Below are 6,000 nucleotides of genomic sequence, written 5' to 3'. Positions count from 1 at the left end.
GGGTCATGATCTCAGGGTCATGAGATCGAGCCCTGTGTCGGGTTCTGCACTGAGCATTGAGTCTGCTTAAGATTCTCTCTCCTCTGCTCCTCCTCCACCCTGTTCCGGGGCCCACGCCCAGGCTCTCTCTCTCTCTCTCTCTCATAATGAAAAAGAGAGAGAGAGAGAGAGAGAGAGGAAGAAGAATTAATTGAGACCTATACACTTACCTACCAAACCAGTCTTTAAGTTTTAGTTCTATCATCTTTACTTGGTTCTATTGTTTATAACAATCAATCATGAATGGAATTTAGTAACTTTAGGGCTATTCAGAGAAAACGAAATGAATAGTGCTTGAAGTTTTATTAAGTCACAAGCTCCCTTTCTGCTGTGATTCAGCAACTTTGAGCAGTTGCCGAGCAAAGCTTTCGGAATCTCTAGCCATCTGACCCGTCTCAGAGCTCGATGGGGGGAGGCTTCAGGTGCCCGAGTCTGCACTCCAGTGTGTGGGGAAGCAAGACAGCCGGCCCAGAGGGTCACCTACTTCTGCTCTGGCCTCAGGGCTCAGGGCCTTTGTGCTGTTTGGCACTACTGGGATTTTGTCAGCCTAGGGAACCAATGGGCAGTGTGCTGAGCGCTTTATTTAGAAAAGCAGATTCAGAATAAGAATGGAAGCCCAAGTTTTGAGCCCCAGATACAGTCTGGACTCCCCACCTTACATCAGTGCCCACGGTGGCCCTGCAGTGACTGATGGGTTTCCAGGTCAGAAAGATCAAATACATCATTCAAAGATACCGTTGTCCCCTGGTCTCATTCATCTGCATTAAGGAAGAGCCATGGTTGGAGGGTCAGGTGTAAACGGAAGAGCCCTATGTGACCCAACGTCTCAGGCTTCTGAGAGCTCCAGGCTCCAAAGGCAGCTGCGAGCTTTGCCTCCGAACTCCTCCTCTGTGCCTGACGAATGCTTGACAGAAATCTTTGCCTGGGCGTCGGGGGAGTTTTTGCTTGTACAATGCTGTCATGATGTGACCTTTCTCATTTACTATTTAAAGAGTTTTGCTATGAATAACTGTTAAAATTTACCCGGGTGCCATTTAATGGAAATCCTCAAAGGCTTCAGAAACAATTTCATTTACAATGAAGAGATAGAATGCAATAAAAATATCCGGCTTCTGTGAATCTCTTCACTTACTGTTTCAAATTTTCCAAGCTCCCTTCCCTTCAAAATGCTCCTTTTTTTTGGTGGTTTTTTTTTTTTTTTTTTTTTTTGGCTCCATGCCCAGCATGGAGCCCAATGCGGGGCTCTAACTCACGACTGTGAAGTCAAGACCTGAGCGGGGACCAAGAGTCCGACGTTCAACCCACTGAGCCACCTGGGCGGCCCCAGTTTCTCATGTTCTCAGATGGAGAAAATTCTGCTCGCTTCTTTCTCCTTTCTTCTTGAGGCTCTTCTGATGAGTGCCGCCTGGGCCCACTGGAAGTTTCTCTTGTGCTCACAGCTTAGATGAGGTAAATGGAGAGTGTCCGGAAGGACACAATTTCTTCCCCACAGAGCTTACCGGCACGCCAGGCCGTTTTCTTCACCTGCCCCTGCAGAAGCCAGGACGACTCTTCTAGAACACACGTGCTCATGCAGGCGTGGAGAAACGTAACCACAACATTCATAAAAGGAGAAGCATCTACCCTTCCCCACGCGAGAGGACAGCGGAACGAGAGCCGGGCGGCCGGAGAAATAAGAGGTCGCGGGACGTTCAGGAAAAGCGATCCCAGCAGAGCGAGCTCCGCCTTGGGCGGGGGACGTCTGCGCCAGGTTGATGGGGTCGCTGCTGTCGGAGACCCAGGACTGGTTGCGTCATCGGCGAGGCCCCCGGCGAAGGGAGCAGGCAGGGTCTCCTGTTCCAACATTGTTAATTTCAGGGGCCACCAGCGCCGCAGAGCGTGGGACCGAGGGGGGACACTGGTTAGTGGGAGTCCCTGAGCCGCTGCCTGCCCGGGCTGCTAGCCCCGACGTGGGCCCTGCACAGACCTGAGGCCCGGGCGTGGGGGGGTGGGGGGTCCCCTCATTACGTGGCCTTGGGTTTCTGCTCTCGTGACCGACTCCCTTCGAGGTGCTTTCCCTTCAGATTCCACGAAGAAGACAGTCCTTGTTTTCTTTACCCGACTTGCCTTCTGCTTTTCCCTTTGAGAATGTGACTATCATTAATCCCTGATGGTAAGCGGGGAAGGCTTACATGCGTGGCCCCCCCAGCAGAACGATCTGTACTTCCAGCTGTGCACAGCCCATGGTCAGAGGGAAGAGCGGGGTCACTTGGCTTCGTCTTCTCCATCTGGAGGACTCACTTCCTTAAACCCAGATTACCACAGCAGCTTCTGGGCCCCAGTCTCCGCTCGGCCCAAATGCTCAGATCATTCTTTTTGCCAGATGACTCGTTGCTTCCTTGTTTATCTTGCCAGACCCAGGGATGGAGCAGACAGGACACGGGTTTGAAGTCAAGTCAGAACTGGTTTCAAATTACACCTTTGCCTTGATTTAACGACTATGTTCTATTTTGGAAACCCGAACTCATCGCTGCTCATAACCATCCTGTGAGGGCAAATATCTTAGTCACTTTGTTTCAGATGGAGAGACAGAAGCCCAGAGACGTTAAGTGACTTGCCCAAGGTCACACCGTGGGCGAGTGGCAGAGCTGGGTTTCCAATCTTGGCATGCGGGCCTGGAGGGCCTGTCCTTGAGTGTGCCCGCGCTGAATGAGGTGGCCCCTCCCAGCAGCCCGCGGGTCACCGGGGCAAGCACGCTCCCTCTCTGACCTCCGGGCTCCTCCTGGCACCCCAGCCCTGATTATCTCAGTAGTGATTACAGGGCCTCATATCCGAAATGCGTATGAAAGACTTTATAAGGCACTGTATAAATATTAACAGTTTTATGATTTTTACTGTGCTTGAAGGCCTTTCCATTATTTATAGAATTGAGTCCAAATGTCTGACTCTGGCTTTCAAAGCCATCAAAAGGTAAGTCGAGCCAGTTGTTCCATGCTCTTCGCTGTTCTTCACAGGCTTATTTCTGTCTTTACATTTTCGAGCTTGTTCATTCCTCAAGCCTTTCCCCAATTCAAGGCGCTTTTTGTGTCATTCCTCCTCAAAGCGGCCTTCTCAGATAATGCCAGTGCAGTGCGCATTGATCTTTTTCTTCTCTGACCTTGACCTCTCCTATCCCTTTCAAGAATAAGGAGCTCATCTTCCCAACTTGGTTATAAATTCCTTGAGGGCAGGAGTCATGTCTTCTTTTGAGTGCTTATGTTACGTGTCCCCGGCACAGAGAGGAGGTCCCTGACACACAGGCAGTAGCTAGCGATGTCTTCATTTCTCCCCCGAGTCTCGTTCTAGTGTGGGGCACCTGCTGGGCCTTCAGGAACACTTGTGGATCTGTCTTAGATGTGCATAGCATCTGTTCGGGTGTTCAGCACACAATGAGCACTCCATAAATTGTATTTTTAGAGACGATCTGTTACCACATAAGGACTACCAGAAATTACTCATACTCTTTGTGTAAATGGATTTATACAATTATAATGTTTAGGAGCTGAAATAAAGATGAGGGAAAGAAAATCACGAGATTGTTTTTTTAAGGCAAAAAGAACCATAGAACTTCGAGTCCAAATGTTTTCACTGGTGTGTTGCAGAACAGGTGTGAGGTTTGTTGAAAATAATTTGTTATTAATGAGAGTTAATTTGTCAAGTCTGCAGATGATTTACTGTTTTTTTAATGAATTGAAGTGGATTCCAGGTTTCCCCAGAAAGAAGCTCATTTTAATTCAATGGCTTCCTTGACTGGGAAGGCTATGTCTAACTACATTCTCATTCACAGACCTGGAGGCTCCTTATCCTTTGGAGAATGGTCCCGCCACTGTTCTCAGGCCCTCCTCAGTCAGCAAATCAGAAGGAATCAGTGTGATTGAAGACCCAAACAAAATAGAAGCCCATAAAATTCGAAGTCTTACACAGGAAAATGTTTTTCTCTTGAACGGGGACCAAAGCTTAGGAAAGCTTTCTCTTGGACAGGCAAGGTTTAGTTGGGTCCTGAGATCGAGCCCAGTGTTGGGCTCCCTGCTCAGCGATGAGTCTGCTTCACCCTCTGCCTCTCCCCCTTCCCCCCAGCTAATGCTCTCTCTCTCTCAATAAATAAATTAACTAATTAATAATGTTTTAAAATAAATAAAAAAATAATTTGGGGAAATATGTCTTTACCCTTCTCCTAAGACTTCACCTGATCCATCCTTGGATATTTTTTTGGTCTAGAGAGAAACTCAGAAAGTCCAATCCAAAAACAATGAACTGCATCCACATAGGCAAAGGCTCCCCCCATTTTAATCTGTACGAGCAGAAAAATTAGCTTAGTTTTGAAATTTCAGAACATTTGATCTGTTTGCATAGCAGAACTGAATAACTTTCTGATGAATTTGCACAAAGCAAAATCTGAATAAATAGTTTCAAACTAATAAGATTAAAGGTTACCTTGTTACCTTGTTACCCTGTACCTTGTTACCTTGTTAAAGGTAACAAGTTTGTCTCTCAAATTACCCAGATGATTGCTTAACATGTACTTGCTTTTCAGAGATCAATTTGATAGATAAAATATTTTTTTAATCTCAAAGATTTATTTAAAAAATTTTTTTTATTAACATATAGTTTATTATTAGCCCCAGGGGTACATGTCTTTGAATCATCAGGCTTACACACTTCACAGCACTCACCATAGCACATACCCTCCCCAATGTCCATCACCCCACCCTCTTCCTAACCCCCTCCCCCAGGCAACCCTCAGTTTGTTTTGTGACATAAAGAGTCTCTTATGGTTTGTCTCCCTCCTGATCCCATCTTGTTTCATATTTTCTTTCCCTACCCCCCCAGACCCTCCACGTCGACTCTCAAATTCTTCATATCAAGGAGATCATATGATAATTGTCTTTCTCTGATTGACTTATTTTGCTCAGCATAATAACCTCTAGTTCCATCCACATCATTACAAATGGCAAGATTTCATTTCTTTTGATGGCTGCATAGTATTCCATTGTATATATATACACCATTCATCTGTTGAAGGACATCAAGGTTCTTTCCATAATTTGGCTACTGTGGACATTGCTGCTATAAACATTCAGGTGGAAGTGCCCCTTTGGATCACTACGTTTGTATCTTTAGGGTAAATAACCAGTAGTGAAATTGCTGGGTTGTAGGGTAACTCTATTTTCAACTTTTTGAGGAATCTACATGCTGTTTTCCAGAGTGGCTGCACCAGCCTGCATTCCCACCAACAGTGCAGAAGGGTTCCCCTTTCTCCCCATCCTCGCCAGCCTCTATCGTTTCCTGGCTTGTCAATTTTAGCCATTCTGACTGGTGTCACGCAGTATCTCACTATGGTTTTGATTTGTATTTCCCTGATGCCGAGTGATGTGGAGCACTTTTTCATGTGTCTGTTGGCCTTCTGGATGTCTTCTTCGCAGAAATGTCTGTTTATGTCCTCTGCCCATTTCTTGATTGGATTATTTGTTCTGTGGGTGTTGAGTTTGAGAAGTTCTTTATAGATTTTGCATACTAGCCCTTTATCTGATATGTCGTTTGCACATATCTTCTCCCATTCTGTCAGTTGTCTTTAGGTTTTGTGGACTTAGCTTTTGCTGTGCAAAAGCTTTTGATCTTGATGAAGTCCCAATAGTTCATTCTTGCCCTTGCTTTTCTTGCCTTTGGCGATGTTTCTAGGAAGAAATTGCTGCGGCTGAGGTCGAAGAGGTTGCTGCCTGTGTTCTCCTCAAGGATTTTGATGGATTCCTGTCTCACATTGAGGGCTTTCATCCATTTTGTGTCTATTTTTGTGTGGTGTAAGGAAATGGTCCAGTTTCATTCTTCTGCATGTGGCTGTCCAATATTCCCAACACCATTTGTTGAAGAGACGATCTTTTTTCCAGTGGACATTCTTTCCTGCTTTGTCAAAGATTAGTTGACCATAGAGTTGAGGGTCCATTT

Source organism: Mustela erminea, chromosome X, assembly GCF_009829155.1.
Source record: "Mustela erminea isolate mMusErm1 chromosome X, mMusErm1.Pri, whole genome shotgun sequence".
In the NCBI taxonomy this organism is placed as follows: domain Eukaryota; kingdom Metazoa; phylum Chordata; class Mammalia; order Carnivora; family Mustelidae; genus Mustela; species Mustela erminea.
Note: the sequence above shows the minus strand (reverse complement) of the source record.